This window comes from Pezoporus flaviventris, unplaced genomic scaffold (assembly GCF_033815535.1).
Source record: "Pezoporus flaviventris isolate CSIRO_AGI_PZ_B2104156 unplaced genomic scaffold, CSIRO_AGI_Pfla_v1 ptg000041l, whole genome shotgun sequence".
NCBI lineage: Eukaryota > Metazoa > Chordata > Aves > Psittaciformes > Psittacidae > Pezoporus > Pezoporus flaviventris.
In genome coordinates, this window is record NW_026892589.1 from 2774773 (window position 1) to 2785964 (window position 11192).

Below are 11192 nucleotides of genomic sequence, written 5' to 3' on the forward strand. Positions count from 1 at the left end.
GAACTCCTGGGTAGCAGTGAGGGTTGATCAAGAGCCTATGATAGCCAATGAGTCTGGCTTTTGAGGGGCAGGCAACCCATTTCTTCTACACTGGTGTTTCAAGAGTAAAATCCTCTTAAAGAAATCAAGTAACCTCTCTGAAGTCCCCTGGCCATGTGCAGGTGTCTTCTCTTGGCAGCAATTAAGTAAGACTTGAAGACTTGAAGAAACCTGTGTGCACCAATAGAGCAAATAAGGCCTTATTGCCCTGACCAGCCCCACCTGGGTCCCCCAGCCTCTGCTCATTGGTCCAGGAGCTGATCTTAAGCTCAGTCCCTCAGCTTTGCTCTCTTTTACAAGCACAATGCTAGGGTTGCCTTTTCCCTTTGTGTCTTTATGGAGGATTCAGGTTGAGTAGTTTTATGCTGGAGCTCGCACCCTATGGTTCTGCAACTGGGGTGTGTTACCTGGTGCCTATGTTGCTTTGAGAAGAGGAAAAGAAGCCAACCTGTGCTGATAAGTGAAAAGCGAACTCTTTTGTTCTCAGCCTACATGTAACATCACAAGTGGGAAGGATACAGGTGACTTTGGAGCCTCCTTAAAGGATGAGGAAAGCTTTTCCTGTGTCATGAGGAAAACCTACTGTGGGGTGAGGCTGACTTTACAGAAGTCTCCTCATTGACTGGCTGAAATAAACTGCCTGCCCAAAGCCACCTTTGCCACAAGGATCCCAGAGAAACAGGAGTGCCCAGAAGAGATGGAAGGAAAGGCACGATCTGCTCCTAACTGTGAGTAAGCGAACTTTACTTTGGTGTGCAAAGACTGAATAAGAAGCAATGTATGTAGTGAGTAGCAGGACTGCAGAATGGTGCTTCATCAGAATGGAGCTTCTCTGCTGCGTTGGGTGGTGGATGTGTTAAGAGCCAGAGTGTTAAGCTGGCTCTTTAAGAACCTTCTCTCCAGAAGAATGTTGAAGCTTGGTAACTTGTGTTGAGAGATGTAGACCTGGTTCTGGTTGCATTGTGGCTGGAAAGAGGGTGTACAAGGAGCTGTTTTGTCTATACTGAGCTTTGATTTTTGTTGCTTTGAACTTGGCTGTTTCCTTCATTTTCTGGCCAAATGTGGAGTGTGGAACAAGTGGTTTTTGGCTGAAAAGAGGCCAAATATGCTGATGCCTGTACGTAGTAGTTCTCAAATACTGCTTTAAAGTGATGAGGTTCTTTTGGTGGTTCACCACACATGTTCAGGTGGAGAGCTGATTATGATCCTGCTTAGACTGAATAGCAATCATTGTGCTAATTGTGGTACAGCAAACAATCAGTTTTATGCTTTCTTTGTCTCTAGTTCTTTCTCCTTAACTAAGCATGTCAGTTTTAGTGCTGGGATCTTTATGACAATAAAACATTCCTGTTATTGTTACAGCTTTTGATATGGGTTGTTTAATGAATGTTATTGTTCTGTGTGGTGTGGCATGAACGTGTGGATTGTGACAGTGCCACTGAGGGCCCTCCATGCAAGTGAACCTTGGTGTGGAAGAGGCTGTCTGTGTTGCTAAGGGCTTTCTAGGTGCTTTGCTGCAGTTGATTTCCTGTGCATCGTGAGCATTGTCCATACATACTGCATAAGATCTCATGTAACTGCTCCTTAACACCTTCTTCCTACATGCATTTTCACGCAATCTTATGTCCTTACTAATGCACTCTGTGTGGCAGAAGGATCGTGCTGCTTTCTCCCTTCTGCATAGCCCAAGTTTCTATACAAGCCCTAAGGAGCTTCCCCAGTTATTGATTATTCCAGCTGTAGTGGCATGCTTTGGATAGCAGAAGTCTGGTAGGTCACAGTACTCATTTGTGGTATAAACTCTTCAACCCCCTGCAAAGTATCTCCTCCTGTTCTACCTGTACAGGGGGCACACTGTGCTGTGTGGGGCTTTGTGTCATCTGCCGAAGTGAACTGTTTGGCAGCAGCATTGGGTCCCTTCTGGGATTTCTTTAATTATTCAACCCTTATTTTCAGGGGGCAGAAGCCGTGGGAAGGGTGAAGTGTGATACTGGGTTAGCTTCTTAAAAATGCTTGGCTTTTAATTTAAATTGATGCTGAATAACGGCAAGGAGTGGATAACGCAGTGCTTTGCATTAAGAGGGGGTATCTGCATAAACTTCCTGCTCAAAATAGCCTTCAGGAGGAGGAAAGCTTTGCCTGTGTCCTCAGGGCGGTGAGGTGCTGGCTCCCCGTGCTAGCCACCTCTGGAAGGCTGCTCCACAGCCCCATTGTTTTCATTGGAAACACTTTGTCGCCGTTGTGATCCACACTGGGCTTTGTGACCTCTGGAAAAGCATCTGCGTTGGCAGAGGTCTTGGTGAGGAAAGCAGGGCTGCTTCAGCCTGTGACTTCACCCGTTCCCATCGCCTTGGTTATGGCGGAGAGGCACAAGTTCAGGTAGGAAATATGCTGTGGTTTGCTCCTGTAGCTGTTACATCCATAAATTAAGGGTTTGTTTCCCTCTCCCAGCCCTTTTAAGCTGCCAGCTCAGTACCTTCATAACCCCTGAAGTCAGCCAAATGTAAGGAGTAACTCCTTGCTAAGCACAGGTTTTCCTGTGCATGTCCAACCTTGACCCGAGCGTCGGCTTTGTGCTGCTCTGATTTGCTCCTTCTCTGATGTGATCAAGTGTAAGCATGCCCTTCCTTACGCACCCCCGTGGACCTCTGTGCCCCAGGCAGCTGCACTGTGTGCTGCTGCTAATAGCTTGTCCAGTCCTGCAGCTCGTGTGAGCGTGCACACAGTGCTCCCAAGTCCACGCTGTTGGTTTCCTGTTGTATTTCATGGCTCCTGATGGCAGCCCAGCTGAGGAGTTATGGAATTCATATCCTCTCTGCCTAGGAGAAAATGGCAAGTGGAAGATTTAATATCCCAGAGGGTTAGTGTAGGAAGTTGTACCAGAGGGAAGAAGGTGGGGGTTAAAGCTTCAGGTCCTTTACAAATCTATGCAAGTCAAGGCTGCCAAAGGTTGGGAAGCTGTGAATTAAACCAGCTGAATTGCATGCATGGCACAGTGTTGTAGCACTTTTCCTGAATTCCCTTCCCCACCAGTAATTCCAGGGTTTACGTCGGGAGGAAATGGCCTTGTTTCAGTTGGTGATGGATTTCGCTTAACAGTAGGGAACACTTTGTGATCAGGAAAAACAATCCTATGCCAAAATCTGTGTTGATTCATCTGTGTTGCTTTGGGGTCATACATTAGGATCAGGTCTTGGTATCTACAGCAAACACTGAGTATTCGGATTTGGGGGGGGGGGGGGGGGTTGTGCTGCATTTAACCCCTCTATTGCATGCCTTGGATGAAAGCCTGCACTCTGTGGTGGCTGACATACAGAGATCTCCAGGTCCTTCAAAGATGACCTGGAGATCCTTCAAAGACATTTCTGTGCTCAAGTTACTCCTTACAGTGGAAGGGGCTAAGGGCATGGATTAAGATATGATGCAAACTTCTAGCCTGTGCTCAGAAGGCAATAAATGCAGAAGTCACACATAGTGTTGTATCAGTAGCCCAGTACATTATCAGGACTGCCTAGGCACCCTAGCATGGCTTGCATCCCAGTGGAAATCACTAGTTTGTATTTAAGCAAGGTGTGAGGCAGGAGTCACGCAGAGTGGAGGAAAATGAGAACTTAAGGGTGTCTTAAATCTTTGAGTCTAGAGGAATGGAGCAACTTTGGCAGCAGGTTATCTTGAGGCATGCTGGCAAGAAGCCTCCTTAGGTCAAGCAGGAGAGGTGATGGAGTAGTACTGCTGTTTTCAAGGCCAGGTTGGACAGAGCATTGGGTGCCATGGTCTAGTGTGAGGTGTCCCTGCCCATGGCAGGGGGTTGGAACTGGATGATCTTAAGGTCCTTTCCAACCCAAACCATTCTATGGTTCTATCACAGTATCACACAGTATGTTAGAGATTGGAAGGGACCTCGAAAGATCATCTAGTCCAATCCCCCTGCTGGAGCAGGAACACCTAGATAATGTTACACAGGAATGCGTCCAGGCGGGTTTTGAATGTCTCCAGGGAAGGAGACTCCACAACCTCCCTGGGCAGCCTGTTCCAGTGTTCCGTCACCCTCACTGAGAAGAAGTTTCTTCTCAAGTTTAAGTGGAACCTCTTGTGTTCCAGTTTGTACCCATTACCCCTTGTCCTATCATTGTTTGCCACTGAGTAGAGCCTGGCTCCGTCCTCGTGACACTCCCCCTTTATATATTTATAGACACTGATAAGGTCACCCCTCAGTCTCCTCTTCTCCAAACTATAGAGACCCAGCTCCCTCAGTCTTTCCTCATAAGGGAGATGCTCCACTCCCTTAATCATCTTAGTTGCCCTGCGCTGGACTCTCTCCAGCAGCTCCCTGTCCTTCTTGAACTGAGGGGCCCAGAACTGGACACAATACTCCAGATGTGGTCTCACCAGGGCAGAGTAGAGGGGAAGGAGGACCTCTCTCGACCTACTAACCACCGCCCTTCTAATACACCCCAGGATGCCATTGGCCTTCTTAGCCACAAGGGCACAGTGTTGGCTCATGGTCATCCTGTCGTCCACTAGGACCCCCAGGTCCCTCTCCCCTACACTGCTCTCTAACAGGTCATTCCCCAACCTATACTGGAACCTGGGGTTGTTCCTGCCCAGATGCAGGACTCTACACTTTCCCTTGTTATATTTCATCAAGTTACTCCCTGCCCAACTCTCCAGCCTATCCAGGTCTCGCTGGATGGCAGCACAGCCTTCTGGCGTATCAGCCACTCCTCCCAGCTTAGTGTCATCAGCAAACTTGCTGATAGTACACTCAATTCCCTCATCTAAATCATTGATGAATATATTAAATAATACCGGTCCCAGTACTGACCCTTGAGGCACTCCACTAGTCACAGGCCTCCAACTAGACTCAGCCCCATAGACTACAACTCTCTGGCTTCTCTCCTTCAGCCAGTTCGCAGTCCACCTCACTACCTGATCATCCAGTCCACACTTCCTCATTTTAGCCGTGAGGATGCTGTGTGAGACTGTGTCTATGAAGGTGTTGACCTGCCCCATGGAGGAAGGCAGGAGCTCCAGGCTGGGAGCTCCCAGGGAGCAGATGAACTTGTAGCAGTGAGGCCCCAGCCATGGTTGTCCATGTGTGGAGGCAAGTGGTGTGTGTTAGCGGCATGCTGTGGCTGGTCACTAAGCAATAAGCATCTCTTCCTTCTCTACAGGCAGTCCTTAAGGAGGAAGAAGGTTGGTTGTGGTTTGATGTTTTGTGTTAGGTGGGGATTTTCCATTCAGTTTTACTGTCCCTCACCATTTACATGGCCAGAATGCCAGAGCTGCAGCCTGGCTTTGTGTGGCAGCAGTTGTGGTGAAGCCACAGAGAGGAAGCAAAGTGGTCAAGCAAAGAGGAACTTTCATTTAGTCACGTTTTACTGAGGGTTTTCCTTTAAAAAAGGAAAATTTTTGTTCATTATTATAATGATCAATCATGAAACAGTAGCTAAAAGACAGATCAGCTTCTTCCTTTAACAATTAAAATCTCCATGCTCACCCAAAGTATTTCAGCACCAGATGCCTTGGAAATCTATGAAAATAGAGAAAGAATTGAAGAGATGGGGAAAAATAACAGAAACACTGCATAGATGGAAGATTCCATGCAATGAGTGAGAGCAGTTTAGTGAAAGCCAGCAGGACTCCAAACCACAATAAAAGAAATGCTGCTGTTCAGATGAGTAAAAGAGTAAGAGTTGTTGTCTGGCTCTTGGAGCCTTTATTTTCTTCCTTTTCATCCTTTGTGGATGTGTCTGATATGGAGCTACCAGGTTCTTTTTAGTGAAGCTTTTTGTTTCTGCCACTTGGTCCTTTCTCATGTGCCCTTTCTGACATGAGGCATCAGCAACAAGAGCAGAAGCTATTCAGTCATAGTGACAGAACTCCCAGTTTTGGATGGTAAAATGTTCTGTTGGTTTCATGTCTATAATCTCATGTTTGTCCCTGTGCTTGCATCCAGCACATTTGATGAAATGGAGCATGAAGGGTTGCTCTGTGAGATTCCTGCCCTATCCTGCAGGGCTTAAAGGAAAGGATCCAAATCCCTGAGAGCTTATTCTGGTTGGTGAGCAAGCAAGGAGTAGGTAACCTGTTGGGAGACACTAGGGATTGTTGTAAACTGTTGTGGTAAACTCATCGGGTAGATGACTGAGAAAATCTAAGTGATGCTATATACAGATTACTCCAAAAGCATTGCAAGTTTGACTTAGGAACATGATGATGCCCTGGTTGGGGGTGTGGAGGACCTAGAGCTTGCTGTCTGGGCTTGATTTCCAAATCAGGCACTGGTCTGCACAGTGGTCTCAGCCAAGGCACTTCACTGCTTTGTGCTCTATTCCCCTGACTGCAAAATGGGGACGATAACCAGTTCAACTGATGACAAGTGTGAAAGGAAAAATAAGCATTCTCATTTGATGTTTGTCAGGATGCAGGATGCTGACCTAGATCTGCACAGTCAAACTGCATGTAAGCTGCAGAGTGTAGTTTCATAGGACAGCAGCTAGGCAGATTTACAGTGGCTGGCAATTCACTGCCATCCACGAAGGTTACAAGCATCAATATAAGGCAAGCAGACTGTCTGATACTCCCTGTGTGAAAGGGAAGACGTGTGACACCTCAGGCAGTAAATTCCCTGCAAGAATAAAAGGGAACTTGTAAGGTCCAGGTATATTGGTGGTGGTATGTGGCTTCATTTACATTTACCACAGGGTTGTAATGGACTGATTTCCTCTTTTGATACCATTTAAATGCCTTTCACTATGTTGGCAAAGGGTCATTGCATTAGAGCCTTGAAATACTGATGTACATGTAAAACCCAATACGCTTGTCCTGTGTTGTCAAAATACTGTGGGGTCCTGTGTTCCTGTGGAGCAGCTTGATCCCTGCCTGCCCTGGCTCAACTCATTCTGAGTTGGTTGTGTCTGGTTTGGGGTGTTACAGGCTTCTTACTCCTTTGACTTGATCTCTGGGCTTTTCCTCTTCTTCCTCCTCTGCCCCAGGTTAAGAGGACTCCTCATCCCCTGTGCAGGGACATGAGATCTCATAAGGGCCTTTCATAAGGATTCCATCACCCTAAAGATCTCTGGTAGCAGCACTGCTGCTGCGTCTGCATTGTGCGGGCCAGCCTCTGAGTGCTGACGTCCAGCTACTCCAGGAGGCGGGTGAAATCCAAGTGGCAGGGCAAGCACCTCTGAGGAGATAGCTCCTAACTGTTCCCACAGAGCTTGAAGAAAAAGATTTGACGGGTTTACAGAGGAAAATGGCTGAGAAGGGATTGATAAACACACAGGGAGATCTAACTAGTGTGTCCCATCACTCTGAATAGCTGATCATAGCGAAAGTGCTTCAGGGCAGTGTCGGGAAGGATTTGTTGATGTGAACTCGTGTCTCCCTGAGAGAATCAGGCTGTTTCGGGGAAGGGACCATCCAGGGAAGGTTGTCGTGATGAAGAATGCAACAGCAGTGGGGTGGGCATCTGTGTTGGGAGGAGCTGGGAGACGATCGCCAGCGCTTTCTGAAGGGAGGGCTGTGAGGATGCCAGTTAGGACTTGATAGCTGAGCTTCCTCGCAGCACCGATGGCAACGCAAACTTCCTCTCAGTGCAGGCACATGCAACAATAAGCTCTCAATGCTACCCAGGCACTGCAAATTCCATGCTGCAGCTGGGAATCTCCTGTACCTCCCGTGCTTAGGGCTACCTTAACATGACCACCTGCACAGCAGTCAGCAGTGTGAACAGGCTGAACTGTTGTAGACTACTTCATATAGTCCCTCAGTGCTGGCAGTAGCTCAGGAAAGGACAGCAAACATGCTTTCTTCAGTAACTTCTTCAAAGGTCCATCTGCTGTTGTCATAAGTAGTCAGAAAGGCTCGGGCAGCTCTTTCTGGAAGATCTCAGGGTGATGTACATCGCTGTGTATGAACAGTTTAAGAAGGCCCATGTATCGCAAACACCCAGTGTTTGAAAACTTGATGGGCTAAAGTGGGGAGTCAGTCTGAAGCCCAAGTGGGAGTGTTTGGATGGGAGTTTTATTGGGTGTATCCTGCCAAAGTGCATAAATGGGCAGAGCGGCAGGAAATGCTCCCTAAAATGCTGCTTGTTACAGTTCATGTGAGCCATTGGATGCATCACCAAGGAAGCTTTTTGCTAGAATTGGTCTAGGAGGAAAACCATGACCAAAACAACTGAGTGTCCACTTGAACAATCTTCCCCATATGTGGGAAAAACAGCTGTCGAGGGAGTTGCATAACGCTTTAATGCTGAGTTTCACCATGGTTGAGATGCTTGCTTGGGCGCTTCCCCCATCCCTGGTAGTGTTCAAGGCCAGGTTGGATGGGGCTGGAGCAACCTGGTCTAGTGGAAGGTGCCCTTGCCTGAGGCAGGGGGTTGGAACTGGATAAGGTCCTTTCCAACCCAAACCAAGCTGGGATTCTATGATTTCAGTGGGCTGAAAATGCATGTTCTCAGAAGGACACACTGTTTCAAGGAGGGATGTTTCAAAGATTTTATTAGTAGTTATCATATGCTTACGGTTATATATATGTATATATATAGATATATTAGTTTTGGATTCAGCTATTCTGCATGAGAGTGATCATCAGAGTTAATAATTTCTGGCTGTCAGTAAGGGAAAAGATCCGAAGTTGCCATGCTGGTCAAAGCATCCAGATAAATACTTGTACCATGCTTTGAACATGTAAGTGTGTCGTGGTTTAAACCCAGTCAGGTAACTCATTCACTCACTCCCCTCCCCCTTCCTTCCCTCCCCCTACTTCTGGAGGGACGGAGAGGAGAATCGAAAAGAATGTAACTCCCATGGGTTGAGATAAGAACAGTTTAGTAACTAAGGTGTAACACAAATCACTACTGCTACCACCAATAATAACAATGATAAAGGAAATAACAAGGGAAGAGAATACATCACCTCATCACCAGCCAACTGATAACTCTGCAGTCTCCCAGCCCTTCTGGGTAACTCCCAGTTACCTCCTGGGCATGACGTGCTGTGGTATGGAATATCTCTTTGGCTAACTTGGGTCAGGTGTCCTGTCTCTGCTTCCTCCCGGCTTCCCCTCCTCCCTGGCAGAGCATGAGGCTCACAAAGCCCTTGGCCAAGCCAAAACATCATTGTTATCAGCTCTGTTCCCGAGCCGAAAGTCAAAACCCTGCACTGCACCAGCTACCAAGGAGGAGAAACATGACTGCTACTGCTGAACCCAGGACAAAGTGCAAGAGAAAATTAAGATACACTAAGACTCTGAAGCTTTCAGAAGTGTTAATATGTGCTTTAGGAGAGAGGTGTGTCAGGCTCTTTGAAAGTGTTCTAAAACCCAGCTCAACTGAGCTCGCGCAGGATTGCCAGTGATACGTGTGTGTACCGAAGGAATGCTCTCATTGCCTAACAGTTCCACAACGGGGATGGCAGGTAGTATGGTCACTGCATCCGTTAGCATTGGAAGGCTGAAGTGAGTTCATCCTTGGTAACGATGTTTTCAAACCCTTTTGTAAAGATGCGTGCGTGTGTGTCTTACCCTTTAAGTAAGGCTAACAAATTGAGATGAGCTGCAGCAGCTCTGTGAAGGCTGGGGACACATATACAAGGGCCTGAGTTGATTTATCTTGATGTTTGGTTGAATTCTTTGCATTTTGGGTCCCTTCTGTAACCTTTTCACCTCGTTCTTTTTTAAGGTGGCTGCCTGGCTGTTACAATTTATCATGAACGCATCTCACTTCACTTTTGGCTCCTCTGACGGAAGGAACAGCCGGTCTCCGGGAGGTCAAAGACATTATTTTCCCTTCGTCTTTCTCAGTTTCCAGCACATATTTGTCACTTTGAAAAAGCATGAATTCTGGATTTGATGCACTTTAATTGATTTCACCCTCAACAAGTTCAACTGTCCATCAACCTTTCCTTTCTCTTTCCTCTCCCCCTTCCCTGTATTTATTTCTTTCCTCTGTCCCTTTACTTTGAGAGTGATGTTTTCACTCTCCCACATGTTGAAGCTGTTGCAAAGCTCACGACCCTATCAAGGCTTACTGTCACTAGCTATTTCTCTCATTTTCTTTATCCTCCAAGTTGAACTTTGAATGCTGAGTGAGCATGAAGCCGCCTTATAGGAGTGACGGTCTTGTGGTATCTTACTGATGTGCTCCTTGTCAAAGTAAAAGTGACTGCTGATAGCTGAACTTGGCTCATGGTCTGCTTGTTTTAAGGCAACTGCGTGGAACTGAAAATGTGAGGGGATTAATAATTAGTTCTTGATATACTGGCGTAGGTACTTAAAAGCATTTGCAGTTGTATGGCAGAGATGCATTCCTTTCCTCCTGGGAAGATGTGTATACCCAGTGATGTATACACCTAGTGTAGCATGGTTGTAAATTCAGTTGTGTAAAACGGCATTGGCACCTCACAAAATGGGATGCTGTCACTCTGTCTCTTGCTTGCTTGGTGAATTTGTGTGGTGGGAGTGCACATATGGAGTAAATAGAGTATGTAGGTGGATAACAACTTGGGCTTTGCATTGAAGTCCTTTAAGTGTGTCTTGAAAGCCAGAAGCCTCTTAATAGAGGAAGCTGAAAGAGAAGTTCATAGGGGTTCTTCTGTTGTCATTACATCCTAGTTATTATCAGGACATGGGCAGGGGAACAGGCTTCTGTTTACAACAGTTCCCTTCAGTGTTTCACGGTGTTCATCGGAACCCACAGAGACAGTGGCTTTCCTCGGATTAATGTGCCCTCACTGAAGAACCCCAGCACTTGGGATGAGCAGAATTGGGTCATGATACTTCATGTTTTCAACCTGTAGTCCAGGGTAACTGAGCAAACCAAGCCTCTTGCTGATATCTGTGCTGTACTTCTCCCACTGTCGGGAAGAGCGGGATTACTGTGTGTCCCCGTCTCGCAGGGGGAAGTGCTGTCCATGGTCCTGGGTGGCCACAGGTGGAGGGCTGGGGGCAGCTTCCTCGCTCCCCCTTAAGCCAACCAGTGCAGGTCAGCTCTGCAAATGAAGCCCAATATTTGCATGGATGTGGAGCCGAGTGCTCTTTAAGGAGTTAGAAAGGGCCCCCACTCATCCCAGTGGGCCTTGCACTAACCCTTCCCTTCCACGGTTTGGTGCTGAGGGCTTTTGTGCCTTGTGAAGACTCTTGTCCAG

General features: G+C 47.1%; 1 long non-coding RNA gene across 1 annotated transcript; it reads left to right on the forward strand.

Moving 5' to 3' along the window:
• Nucleotides 1–267: 267 nt before the first annotated feature.
• On the forward strand, nt 268–10225 carry LOC133275612 (uncharacterized). Its single transcript, XR_009745623.1, has 2 exons — nt 268–767; nt 9728–10225. It is a non-coding gene; the product is annotated as an uncharacterized LOC133275612 (long non-coding RNA).
• The last annotated feature ends 967 nt before the right edge of the window (nt 10226–11192 follow it).